At 38.8% G+C, this 15,023-nt stretch overlaps 1 long non-coding RNA gene across 2 annotated transcripts in view; it reads right to left on the bottom strand.

Moving 5' to 3' along the window:
- LOC101948271 (uncharacterized) overlaps positions 1-15,023 on the bottom strand; it is a 63,658-nt gene that overhangs the window by 17,646 nt on the left and 30,989 nt on the right. For both annotated transcript variants that reach the window (XR_010601421.1, XR_010601422.1), the window contains exon 3: positions 7,138-7,262. This is a non-coding gene — a long non-coding RNA (uncharacterized LOC101948271). The remainder of the gene's footprint in view (positions 1-7,137; positions 7,263-15,023) is intronic.

Here is a 15,023-nt window from a genome sequence, read left to right as displayed (position 1 = left end):
GAGGTTTTTCAAGTCATAATACAAGTCAGTGGCAGTTTCCCAATCTGTAAAATGAGAATCTGTTAGCAGTGTTGCAAGCTTTAGTTAATGAATAGTGATGAAGTAATTTGAGATCTAAAGATAAAAGATGCCGTCATGTCCCTTACTTACTTTACAAAATAGTAAAATGTAAGCATAAAGCTTTAACTTCCAAATTTATTCTACCTGTACTGCAACTCTTCACAGTAATAATCTTGTGCTGGAATAGTTTTGTAACTGTAACAGATTAAGTCAAATTCTACTTAGTTAAGGTAGTGTAAATCTGGAGTAACTCTATTGAAATCACTAGATTTATCCCATGTTTAAACTAATGCAAATAGCAGAATTTGGCTCCATGTCTTCATCTACTCACATGCATGTAGGGATGAAACCTAAATATAAAGCAGCTGATGATTCTGCAGATAATTTTCATCTTTTTTCCCCTTTAGAAGAAAATATTTAAGGTTGGTTTCATTACGTTGTCAGTTTGAGAAGTGGAGTGGGGAAAGGATCATTTATTTTTAGTCCTCACAGTATTTGACTGACAGCATTGGCCACACAGGAAGAACGTCAGTCTGAGTCATCCTTATTCCTGAGCAGTATGTTGGGCATGGCTGTAACAGGAAATAGATGATCTTTAATCCCATAATCGCTATGACTTTTCTTAATACTTTTTTGGATGACAAATATGAGAATTTGCGTCAGTGAATGGTGCATGACATGGGGAAGTAGTTGGGTAAGCAGTAGAACTAGCTACTGGAATAAATGTTCAGTATACAGTAATAGTGGCAAAGGCAGGCAGGCAATTTAAATAAGTATTCTGTCAGAAAAGTACAGGAAAACCTAGCTGGGGAAAAGGTACCCCCACAACTTTTAAATTATTTTATTGCATACATGTATTTTACTAAACCTAGATTTATAAGGACTATGTTAAGAGAAAGAGGGCAATGGCACCCAGCCAAAGAGGTGTGAAATGTGCCCCCGGCCATGTAGAAAAATATTTTTAAAATATTTTATTAAAGGAGGTCTGAGTTTAATTTCCCACCTCTTGGTATTTCAGTGTTGGGGAACCATAATAATAATATTACCCACTTTTTTCTGGTTTATATGCCAGTTTGTGCAAATTACGAGATAATTCTGCCAACACTCAGTACCAAATATAGTTTATTACTGTTCATTCTATTAAAGGCAGTTACAAACACTGTACTTCAGTGAGTAATACCATTCAAGTCATGTGCAACCACTTGGGCTCTAATCCTGCAAATATTTACTCACATTCTTCATGTTATGCACTGTGACTAGTCTGACTGACGTCAGTGGAGCTACTCGCATTGCATAAAGCTAAATGTATACAATCTTTGCAGTATTGGGAGCTTACTACCTACTGAGTGTAGTGCTAGCGACTATGATTAGTCCCATTGAAGTCATTGCAATAAGCACTGCATCCAGTAGTAAATGTTTAAGAATGGAGTTTAGACACCTTAGACAGCAAAAATTTGTTGGTTTTAGTTTTACTATAGCCTCCTGAACTGTCTAATCCATTTTAAATTGAAGAACTAGTTCCATTTCGCAGTTTGCAACATTCTGGGGCATTAAATTATTATAATAGTACAGTATTTTGCATCTAATCTCATGGTCTGACCAAGTCTGGTCCTTCTTCAAATATTGAGAAGTGCTTGACAAAGCTTGATACATGTCTGAACAGTATATTCTTCACTCATTTTTATCTTAGCGATATATATCACAAGCAGCCCTATAATATGCAGTAACTGTGAAAATGATATACAATTTCCTCCAAATTCCTGATTAACATACCAAGACTTACTCAACAGATGTTTAGCACCGATGATACACAGAAAACAAGACAGGTGCAAGAGTTACAACTTGTTCCTCCAGGTCTCATAGAAGAACAAGAAGTTCTTGACGTTCCTCTTTCTCCCTTATTAGCACAACAGTGTAACTGTACTATACTCTGTTGTAACAATCAGTATACTTTAGCACACACTTCCAATAACAAGATGCATTATTGATCAAGACATGCAGGAAAATAATACAGATATAGGGACTGATTTTAAAGTGCAAATTTATTAAATTAGAGGGCTAACACCCTCCCAATTCCAAATACCAGGCATTTATTTTGGTATAGTGTGGTGTCAAATGGCCTCCATGCTAAATATGTAGGCTTGGCAGAATTCAGTGTTGATATTTTCATAATTTAAATGGATAATATCAATGTTTATTTTTAAGCATCTTTTTCTATTTTTATCAATTTAAAATTTTCACAGTTGTGCAGAATTCTGGATTTTGTTACCTCAAGGGGAAGAAGGTAACGCTTCAAAGGAAATACTAGAGAGATGGTAGAGGGAAGATGTAACAGGGAAAGCCCCTTTTCTCAGAAGCACAGACTCGGCTCCCTTCCATGTCTGTCACCGGTGGATTTAGCTACCCATGAAATAGAATAAAATAAAGAGAAGACAAGATAATATGGTGCAAATAAAGGTAAATGTATTAGGGATAAAAGGTACAGAAAACTGGGAAGAAAGGGGGGGAGAAATACAAGAATAACACAGTAAAACGGCAAAACCATGACTCAGTAAAACAGTGAATCAGTGACTGACTCTAAGAGCTTGGAGCTCAGGCCCATAAACCCTCCCGTGGGATTCTACAAAACAATAAACAATACCCCAACACAGAAACCTTTCTCCTATTGCTCTGATGCAGCAGATGTCATGTACAGGCGTGATGCCCAGGACCTACAACTCTTGGACTGATTTAGAGACCCTGAGAGGAACACTGGGGAGTCCAGACTACTGATGTTTCTCGTCGCTGGCGAGGAGACCCTCTAGGATGATGGACACCAGGAAATGCAAGATATAGAAATGACGATGAGAGGATTCCTCTTCCTCAAACACACTGCGGGATAGATGATGTTCTTCGATCTCAGCTCTGGAGCTCTGCGAAGACCCAACCGTGTACGAGCTGTCGCTGGAATGGACAGCCCCGCGCAGGCGCTGAACAAGTCCTTATAAAGCCTTTTTGGCGGGAAGAGTTCTGAGGTGATGGAACGCTTCTGAGGTGATGGAACACTTAGGGTTAGACTTGGCGGGAAAAACCGGTTCTGACTGGTTTGAGCTAGAGTCTTTGTGGTAAACAAGTCCTCTTTCAAAGATGGAGTTCAAAGTCAGAGTTCATATACTCCATTTTGAATTTCAGTTTAAAATCAGTGATTCACTTCAGTATTTCAAAAACATTTTATTAACAGCTCATTGAAACAGTACATTCCATCTAACAGTTTCAAGCAATTTTTTTCAATTTTTATCAATTCAAATGTTCACAGTTACAGGAATTCATGGTAACATTCAGATAACAGGGGAAAGGTCAGATAACACTACTCTACAGCCAAAATACTTCTGAAATAAATGTAGTCAAACTTTACTAATTCTGGGTCACTGAGAACAAAAATGATGCTTAAAATTGTTGATTGGCTCTAGTTTTCAAGATATGCTATTGGGTCAGTATATACGACCCTTGACTTGGGAATGGCAGAGGATAAGTGAGTTATAAAGGGAAGGGATCTCAATTTAAACCAGAAATGACTAAAATACATCTTTGACTGGATCTATGAATAAATCTATGACTGGGTTTGGACAGTACTTGCTTTTTAGGCAAAACAATGAATGATGCAATCTGAAGCTGGTATTGCGTCATATATGATATGAATTGCATCATGTTATTCCTAGAAGTCATGGATGATGCAATCATAACGAAGCTTACATCACTCTGCTGAACAAATTGCCCTATATCAGCTCTAGAAATCATACAGTGTCGTGCTCTTATTTGTCAGTGTTTGATTTTGCAAAGTGACACATTTCTCTTTAGCCAAAGTGAGCAGAGATGCCTCGTACTTGTGTGAACAGTGCAGATAACTTCTGCTATGTTTGTGGTGAAGTGACTTTTGCATCACAAAAGCGCAGTATAACCACTATGGTTAAGAAAGCCTATCACCTTTATTTTGGCTGCAAAGTTGGAGATCAGGACAAGAGGTTGGCCCCACACATATGCTGCAACACTTGTGCAACAAATCTTCACCAGTGGTTGAACAGGAAAAGGAAATCTATGTGCATTATCCAAACATTCCATCAGCTATACGCCCAGTACCCCACGGAGAAGGACTGCTGGTTCCTGATGCACCAGAATCATTCTCACTTGAGTCAGACGAGGAAGAGGAAGAGGATGAAACTTCTGGTCCTGAACCATCAATGTCACAGAACCCACATTTTCTCCCATCCTCCTCCTCTGAACCACACCTCATAACACAAGGTGAACTGAATGACCTTGTCAGGGATTTGGAACTACCCAAAAGTAAGGCAGAGCTGTTGGGCTAGAGACTACAGCAGTGGAATCTCCTGGCAGGTGATGTTAGGGTTTCCATGTTCCGTGACCGTCAAAAGGATCTTGTCCCATTCTTCTTCATGGAAGGTGATCTTGTAGCCTGCAACAACATCGATGGTGTGATGGCAGCCCTCAACATCGTTCACGATCCAGATGAGTGGAGACTGTTCATTGATTCATCGAAGACGAGTCTTAAAGCTGTTTTACTGCATAATGGCAATGTTTTGCCATCAATTCCAGTTGGTCATGGAGTCCATATGAAGGAAACCTATGACAACATGAAACAACTTTTGAGGTGCATAAACTATGACCAACATCAGTGGCAGCTTTGTGGCAATTTGAAGATTGTTGCTCTCTTGCTTGGTCTGCAGACTGGATACACAAAGTACCGCTGTTTTCTCTGTGAATGGGATAGTCGTGCAAGAGATTCCCACTACATCAAGAAAGATTGGCCACTCCGACAGTCATTGGAGCCTGGGAGGAAAAGTGTTCAGCATCCACCACTTGTTGAATCCAGGAAGATTTTGTTGCCACCCTTACACATCAAGCTGGCTCTGATGAAGAACTTTGTCAAGGCCATTGACAAAACACAAGCAGCTTTCAAGTACCTCCATGGAAAATTTCCAAGGTTAAGTGAAGCTAAGATAAGGGAAGGTGTCTTTGTTGGTTCTCATATTCGTGAACTTCTTCGAGATGATGCATTTGACCATGCACTGCGTGGCAAGGAAAAGATGGCATGGAAAGCCTTCCAGTTAGTGGCAATAAATTTTCTCAGAAACAACAAGGCAGACAACTACAGGTTGTTGGTGGAAAACCTCCTCAAGGCATACAAAAGCCTTGGTTGCAACATGTCACTAAAGATACATTTTTTGCACTCTCATTTAGATTTTTTTCCACCGAACTGTGGAGCAGTGAGCGACGAGCACGGCGAGCGATTTCACCAGGACATTGCAACAATGGAGAAACGCTATCAGGGCAAATGGAGCCCATCAATGCTTGCAGACTATTGCTGGACAGTGAGAAGAGATGCTCCATTTAATGAATACAAGAGACAAGCCAAGAAGCGCCGAGTAGACACTAAAGAGGACTAAACTATGTACATAATAGTTTTTTGCCTTTTGTTTCATAATAAATTTTATTTATATAACCCTTTTGCTGATTTTTAAAGTGTTACATAAACAGGACAGGTGAAATACTATCATGTAAAGCAACCATAAACACATGAAAAGACCTAGGTTTACAATTTATGATTAAAACTCTACTATCTACACAATATACATAGACATAAAATGTAAAAACTTAAATATCTTAGAAACAGTAGCCAATCAGTTGTTTTAATTGTCATATTTGAATTCAGCACATCGAAATACATAATAAATAGCACATTTTATCTCTGAAGCAGAAGACTTCTCAAAAAATGTAGACCAGTGTAATTATTTGATGGCAGTAGACATTTAGATTCAAAATGTTAAATCTTTATAACCGTTAAAACACAAGTTTTCAACACTACATATCAAAATATACAACATGAATATCTTTAAATCAAACTCTAAAGTTCTCAAGCAGCATTTTTCTTACTTTGCCATCTGCAAATTTCTGTTCTTATTGATGGAGTGTGTGTGGTTGCAATTGGCTTTTACTGACATTTTCCCAATTAAAAAAAAGTTAATCCTTCCAAGCTATAAATAATCAATATTCAGGGTTGGCCCCCTCCAGCTTAACCCCTAAGATTTAGCCCACCTCTAGTAAGTATTTTGCAAGATCAAACATTAGATTGTAAACAGGGTTTGGGACCCCATTTTACTTTTGTAAGGTGCCGTGCACATCTGTGGTTTTACAAAAGTAATAAATAAGATCCCAAGAATCATCCCTGGTATGTTAGCCCAGGCAAAGTGGGGAATCACAAGAATTTTCCCTTCCTGTTTGTTAACAGAAAGTATTTTCATGTTCTTTATTTTACTGTACTCCCCTCAATACAGCTTGTATCATGGCACTTTTGCTACTTTATTTTTCATTCAGCAGATAATTCTCATTGTCAGCAGGACAAAGGCTTTACATATAAGGGCAAGATAAGGTCAGCACATGTCACTCTCTGCCATATTTAAACTCACATTATCATATTACATAGAAATCTGGTACTCAACTTCATAACAATAACAATCTTCACATATATCATTTAGCAAGAGGCATAAATCTGTCATCAGTGAGCAGCCAAAAGTAAACCTGCATAATCTATTGTAAAGGATCTAGCCTTAAAGAGCTCCCATACTTTCCCTCTGTAAACATCATAACCATATTCAATGGTTGTTTTCATAACTTAGTGAATTTTGGGAACAGAAATTCTGTGTGTTTATTTTTTTAAAATGTGCCTGCTACATATCAATAGAGGGTTCAGGCCTGATCCAAAGCTCATTGAAGTCAATGGAAAGGTTCCCATTTACTTCAAAAAGGATTTTGATTAATAGATTTTAAGAAGGGATCATCTAGTCTGATTTGTTGCACAACACAGGCCATAGAACTTCACCAAGTACTTTCTGCATCAAACCCATAACTCCTGGTTGAGCCAGAGCATATCTGTTAGAAAGACATCCAGTCTTGATTTAAACTCTTCACGTGGCAGAATTCAGCTTCTATCAGCTACAGCTAACACTTAATCATATTCAAAAAATAATCAGAATTTAAGCTATGAAAAAAGATTTCACCACAAACAAGGTAATTAACTCTTACCATTTTGAGGGAAGATTAACTGCACTTCTCTCAGACAAAGGCCCTGATCCTGCAGTCTGATCTATGCAGGTGGACTCGTGCATCCATGAATCCCAGTGGTGGGCAGACAACTGCGCAGACAGATCCTACAGCAAGATTGGGTGTTCATGTGCAGGGATGATAAAGGTGAGAGAGTAATGCAAGTTTGCTGAATCCTCTGGCCTTAACCACAGTAGCATTATCAACAATGCTTGTTCATACAATAATAAACACTTGGAAGGAAACAAAGACTTGGCAGCATCCAAGAATAACAACAAATATTATAAATCCACCTATGGTAGTCAAAGTACCCATTCTTTTTTTAGTGCCATTTAGAAAGATTGTGTGCCAGTTTTTAAAATTGATTTATTTATTATTATTATGTAAATTCTGAAATATGAAAGAGTGTGAGAAGTATAAAGAGACTACTTCCATACACTGGAAACAGGCAAAGGAGGAGCAGACAAACTAATCATAAACTAATCAGGTTCCCAAACACTGTCATATACATATGCATATATTGCAGTTTTAAATTATTATTGTTTATTGTTAAAAGCAGCCAGCTCAAAGAAGGTTGCCTTGACAAGAAAACAACTAAGCCTATGTCTTCACTTCATACTAGCCGCAGGGCAAACAACTGAGGGGTTACTAACCCATGGTAGCATAATCCGTAAGAGCACATCCACATGTACTATGCCGTAATTCCCTAAATCCGCACTGGCACCATATCAGGGTGTCACAAACAATACAGCTATCTGGGAGCGTATCCCAAGATGAATAGTGCCACACCTCACTGCGTCACCCCATGCTCACATTTGCAGGGTGTTATGGGGCAACTTGTCTGCCTACTCTGAGGATTGTGGGAGGCTGTTTAATGGAGAGAACACTTGAGTAGATTCCTTGTGTGGGTATATAGCAAATACCAATCAAAAGAAGAATTGAAGTGAACTCAAATAACACAAAATAGAAGGATGTGAGTCAAAGGAAAACAAAAATTAATTATAACCTATTCTCTTAATGATCTGTATGGTAAGAAAAGTATGAGGAGAAGAAAGTTCTTTTAAAACCTTGCACTTTCTTATATTTACCTAGCTTTACATTTTTGAATGAGTCAGCCTTGAGAACATGCTAACATGCTAACAAGGGATCACTAGCTCCCACTAAAAATTGATCTGCAGACACTAATGTAGTGTCAGAGAGGGAGAGAAACGTTTTGGATTGGAAGGTTTTAAAGAAGTAAGAGTTTCACTGTTCCAAGAGTTTCACGGTATCAAACAGAAGAGATGGATGAAGCTGGAGAAACACAAGCAGGCAAACTGCAAGCTGAACAGGGGTAGATAGTAAATCCACGTCTGGTGAAAGCACAAATAGATGGCCAGATAGTACACAGGAATGGGTGCCTAGAGGACTTATGGAAAGGGATTGGAGAACAATCACATCTCAATTATTTTGACTGTCCATGGCTGCACATTTTTACCGCAGTTACTTTGGGGTAGCAATACACATTAACAGCCACCGTGGGCTGCCGATGGCTCAGGGAGTGGTGGCTACCTTGCTGTGTCATACAGATACAGGCAAGTTCATGTGTTAATGCAGAGCCTGTTGAGGAAAAAAATGCAGTTGAGCCTGAGGTAAGTCTGCAGTGAAGGCAAAGCCTAAGAACTTCTTTTCACTGCAGTTAGCTCAAGGTATAACTTGGCACTTGAGCGTGTTACTAGGGTCCCAGGAGGACACGACTTGCCAGTGCCACTGACTGTGCTGCCCCATCAGTGGCTTCACTGCTATCCTTACTTGAGCTATTTTTAATATAGCTAGATCCTAGCTATCTCAGGTGTGTCTACATGTGCTGCAACCACACTTCCCGACTCCAGTGTGGACAAACCCTTGTTCTCCATATTGCTAAAACTTAGTTATGTGCTAAACTCTAAGCACGTGACTAGTGTTTTTAACTAAAGCTGGTTGGAATATTTGACTAAACATATTTTTGACTAAATATGCTGTTTTGTCAAAGCTGAAATATTTCGAAGAGACTTATTGGATTTTATGAAATTTTCAAGGAAAGGTTTCAGGTCATTTCCACTGTGTAAGAGCGAGACCTAAATCCAAAACCTCCCCTTTTTGCTCCAAAAACAGATGCTTTCACACAGTTCTGTCTCACAAAAACATTCTAAATAGTTTAATTTTGTTCCAATGTGGAATGAAAACAAATTTTGAAACCTCAAATGTTGCTGTGAAATGGAATTGTTGTCCTCCGGCTGGCCTCTATGTTTAACATCAGTGTGACTAATAACGCAGCTGAGGTAACTGAAATGCAGCTCCCTTGGTATAAGCAAGAAGTAGCTGCTGGCAAGCATTCTCTGTGAAGGCCTCTAAGCTTAGTATTCACCTTCCCCTGGCTCATCAAAGCCTGGATTTGTTGGCTTTCTACACACACTGGCAAAGAAAATGCACCTGACATATATATGAGGAGATGACAGGTTGAGGCTGGTCAGGCATGAGTGAGGCATTTATATTGTATTAATATTTCTCGGTGTGTGACTATTTAGGAGATATGTACGGTTTATTGTATTTTGTTTTATTTGTAAATGTGCCATAAGTTTTCATTATTGTTAAAGCACCTAGAACAACTGGAATGGCTGTTATTGACTAGCTATTATTAACTGGAATTAAAAATGAAACAAAGCAGTTAGTCATATACACACAATCCAGTTAATCAAAACGATGTAAATTGGAGGTGATTATAAAATGAATGAAGCATATTTTCCTCTATTGAAAACATGTGGGGCAGAGTGGGAGGACTGAAATTAGTTGGTAAGTTTAATCCAGTTCATTGTAGGTAGGTTGTAAAGACCAGAAACACCAAATATAGACTATCATTACAAAACTGAAACTGCCAAGTAGTCAGCCAGTCTCATAAGACAAATAGTTCCTAAAAAGGATTTCTATTAAACTTATCATCACCTTTTGTTCCTTACATGCAATTTCCAAGTGTAGTCATTTGGCATTTACCCTGAATCCTGACCATTGTCCTGCAAGTGATACAGTATATTGGCGACAACTTCTTACTACCGAGAATCCTGAACAGCCTGGTATCCTTTAAGTATTCCTCTTTTGTTACCTCTTCTTTCAGTATGTCTACACTTACAGCGATGTGCTGAGCACAGACACTGCATGCCCAGCTATCATAGATATAAATCCGACATGCCAAACCCGTGGGGGAAAAAATGCAGAAATTGGGCTTGTTTTGGCTTAATTGGCTTGTGAGTTGCTTGTTGGCTAATTTTTTTTGCTTGTAGCTTGTAGCTTGTTGCTTGTTTGTTTGTTTGTTTTTTATTGGCTCCCAGCAAGCAGGAGAAAGGGGCAAGTGGGGGAGAGAGTCAGGGGAGCACAGTGGGCCCACCACAGTCACAGACTGCATGCCCGGGGGGATCTAGTCACATAGAGTGTTGGGGTTCTTAGGGATTGGCTTGTTTTGAAATGGGATTAGCTTGATTTTTGGCTTATTGTGAAAGTCAGGGTGCTTATTTACTGTGTGAAAGTTAGCAACTGTGATATAAATAGCGGTGTAGATGGTGAGGCACTGCTTAGGCAAGTAGAGTAGAGCTAGAGTGCCCTACATAGCTGAACCCTAGGATATGCACGCTATATGGGCTCACTACACACCCAAGAAGTGCATCCCACATCTACACTATTATTTTTAACAGCAAAGTGTCCCACTGCCATCCCCCTGCTGGAGCCTTTCCCTGCTGCGTCCCTCCTGCCAGAACCTTTCACTGTCTCAGGTAGCTACCCACTCTCAGGTGAGTGTGGATGCAGCCGGACTTTCACTGTGACGTGTAGCTACATGTTCCCTGCGCACCACCACAAATGTAGACAGTTCTTAACCTCTCCCAGTTGGTCTGCATGAAATTCCCAAACAAGTGTAATTAGAAATAATAGACTAGCTTCTTTGTTGCCTTATGTCATTTACACCAGTGTAAAGTGAATACAATGTGGGTATAAAATTTTACCTAATCAGAATGACAGCGTTTGACAATTTAAACCAGCTGAGGATCTGCTCCATGGTTTGCCTAACAGCTCTAATCTTCTGCTCAGCAAAAGCTATACTAAATAGGCACAAGTCATGTCATTACACTTTCAAAACAAAATGTTATGACTTTCCATTTTGAAACTATATTTTGTTTTGAAATGTATTTAACCAAAAATAAAACAAAGGATACAAAAACATTTTGTTTTATTTTGGGTTGAATGAAACATTTTGTTTTCAGTCAAAAAAAAACATTTCATTCAACCCAAACCATATTTTTTTTGGTTCAGCCACCAAATCGAAAAACCAGATATTCACCCAGCTCCACTTTACATTTATAAAGAATGCATCCTCTGTGCTCCACGTGTCTCTTTCTCCCTGACTTTTTTGGCAAGTAGCTTGTTAGTCACTATCTTTGGTTTATTGGGTAGATAGTGTAGCCCCTTTTTTCCCATATCCACCAGTTATAATCTGTGCTCCATTCAGTCTTAAAAGTGTGACCCAGGATATTCTAAAATTAGGCATCCTACAGATAACCCCCTCAGAGCTGACATGGCCATCTTATGAGGTGTCCCTTGCATATGTCTTCCACCAATTCAGAACTGTGTTCCTTATTTTCGACAGCTTCGTTCCTGTTTTTTCTCAAGAGCTTTACAAATTCAAAAGGTCATCTGCTCTTTGTAATATCTTAATGAATGTGCTTTTGCAAGCTAATGGTCTTGACTGGAGCTGTCAGCCTGAAGTCAGTTCAGTCTGTTTTTTAAGGATACAGAGTATATATATTTTTCATTCTCAGCATTAAATCTACTCTATATCAAGCATGAATTCTGGACAGATTAATGCCGACCAGTAACAATTGTGATTGACTGTGCTTTACAGGCAAGTTTGAATACTCAAATCTAATTTGTTCCACATGATTGACCTTTTCCAGCCCCAATCCTTTTTGTATCTGTTTTGTGTGATGGGTTAGTGCAGAGCTATTTTAATCATAGCCATCATTTTTTAGTTGTTTTTGAAGGACATTTTCGTTTATTGGGATTTTTTTCTTTTAAAATAGATTTTTTTTAATGGTATCTTCTTCTTGTTGTTCTCCCAAGTTGAGGTGGTGTGAGGATGTAAGTTCTGACTTGGCAGGATGGAATTTTATGTGATACCAAGGAGACAATACAAATATGTCAGTACTAAAATAAGAAGCACAAGATATAGATATATATACCAAGAGAGGGAGAGATCTTTGCTAATTATTCTCCCAATTCCCACCCTCATTAGTCTATAAAAAGGGCAGATTTATTATAGCATTGTTTTCCTTACATCCAACATCTATTCTTTTCCAGCCTGGGGTCACTAGCAAAAATAACGACTAATTCTGAGAATAACTGAACATTTCTTTCAAAGTGCTGAATGTATTTAATACACATGGAAACTCAACAACTTGCTGGATTGGGCCTTTAGAATATTCTGTGCAGAACTGTTCAGTTACTGAGAACACATTGATAAAGGCTGGATGTGGACTGAAAAAGTAGTTTTCTATTTGGGAATGATGCACTTCCCTCACAGGAATATAAAATTTAGGGGTCGTATTTGATAAACAAAAATGAGTGAGTAATCAGGTGATTTTAAATGTAGTGCAATAAAAGGATCTGTATAGCAACTGTTGGTATACAGAGCGAGCACAGCTAAGCAAGCTGCTTGTAATGAACCAATTCAATAAACTGAGATGAATGATAAACTAAAATGTGCCAGAGGCAACAAAGACTATTTTTGGTAAACCTTCCATCTTCCAATTCCAAATGAAATATCTTGTTGGATTCATCCTGAGCTAATCATTTATCTCGGCCTGTGTAGCTGTAAACAACCTGGTGTATTAGGCAACATATTTACATTATATTATTTTAGATTAATCACATTGTTTTACATCAGGATGACTATTAGGTTTAATTTCGAACTATTTTGCAACAGATTCACCGTGACTTTAACGTGGTCTCATGCATTTTATATCATCATGCCCTAAATGATTCCCAACTATCAATCTATGGTAGGTAGAATTTATGTATATATATATTTTTTTTTAAAAAAGCTGGTTTGCTCAGTTGTCCTAATCCAAATGATGTGCCTGATTACACTGGTCTACAATTTTTGAGAAGTCGTCTGCTTCAGAGAGAAAATGTGCTATTTATTATGTATTTTGATGTGCTGAATTCAAATATGACAATTAAAACAACTGATTGGCTACTGTTTCTAAAATATTTAAGTTTTTACATTTTATGTCTATGTATATTGTGTAGATAGTAGAGTTTTAATCATAAATTGTAAACCTAGGTCTTTTCATGTGTTTATGGTTGCTTTACATGATAATATTTCACCTGTCCTGTTTATGTAACACTTTAAAAATCAGCAAAAGGGTTATATAAATAAAATGTATTATGAAACAAACGGCAAAAACCTATTATGTACATAGTTTAGTCCTATTCAGTGTCTACTCGGCGCTTCTTGGCTTGTCTCTTGTATTCATTAAATGGAGCATCTCTTGTCACTGTCCAGCAATAGTCTGCAAGCATTGATGGGCTCCATTTGCCTTGATAGCGTTTCTCCATTGTTGCAATGTCCTGGTGAAATCGCTCACCATGCTCGTCGCTCACTGCTCCACAGTTCGGTGGAAAAAAATCTAGATGAGAGTGCAAAAAATATATCTTTAGTGACATGTTGCAACCAAGGCTTTTGTGTGCCTTGAGGAGGTTTTCCACCAACAACCTGTAGTTGTCTGCCTTGTTGTTTCTGAGAAAATTTATTGCCACTAACTGGAAGGCTTTCCATGCCATCTTTTCCTTGCCACGCAGTGCATGGTCAAATGCATCATCTCGAAGGAGTTCACGAATATGAGAACCAACAAAGACACTTTCCTTTATCTTAGCTTCACTTAACCTTGGAAATTTTCCATGGAGGTACTTGAAAGCTGCTTGTGTTTTGTCAATGGCCTTGACAAAGTTCTTCATCAGAGCCAGCTTGATGTGTAAGGGTGGTAACAAAATCTTCCTGGATTCAACAAGTGGTGGATGCTGAACACTTTTCCTCCCAGGCTCCAATGACTGTCGGAGTGGCCAATCTTTCTTGATGTAGTGGGAATCTCTTGCACGACTATCCCATTCACAGAGAAAACAGCGGTACTTTGTGTATCCAGTCTGCAGACCAAGCAAGAGAGCAACAACCTTCAAATTGCCACAAAGCTGCCACTGATGTTGGTCATAGTTTATGCACCTCAAAAGTTGTTTCATGTTGTCATAGGTTTCCTTCATATGGACTCCATGACCAACTGGAATTGATGGCAAAACATTGCCATTATGCAGTAAAACAGCTTTAAGACTCGTCTTCGATGAATCAATGAACAGTCTCCACTCATCTGGATCGTGAACGATGTTGAGGGCTGCCATCACACCATCGATGTTGTTGCAGGCTACAAGATCACCTTCCATGAAGAAGAATGGGACAAGATCCTTTTGACGGTCACGGAACATGGAAACCCTAACATCACCTGCCAGGAGATTCCACTGCTGTAGTCTGGAGTCCAACAGCTCTGCCTTACTCTTGGGTAGTTCCAAATCCCTGACAAGGTCATTCAGTTCACCTTGTGTTATAAGGTGTGGTTCAGAGGAGGAGGATGGGAGAAAATGTGGGTCCTGTGACATTGATGGTTCAGGACCAGAAGTTTCATCCTCTTCCTCTTCCTCGTCTGACTCAAGTGAGAATGATTCTGGTGCATCAGGAACCAGCAGTCCTTCTCCGTGGGGTACTGGGTGTATAGCTGATGGAATGTTTGGATAATGCACAGTCCACTTTTTCTTCT

The sequence above is a fragment of the Chrysemys picta genome, chromosome 5 (genome assembly GCF_011386835.1).
Source record: "Chrysemys picta bellii isolate R12L10 chromosome 5, ASM1138683v2, whole genome shotgun sequence".
NCBI classification, from domain to species: Eukaryota; Metazoa; Chordata; order Testudines; family Emydidae; genus Chrysemys; species Chrysemys picta.
The sequence above is the reverse complement of the archived record's forward strand: the minus strand, read 5'-3'. Positions and strand labels throughout refer to the sequence as shown.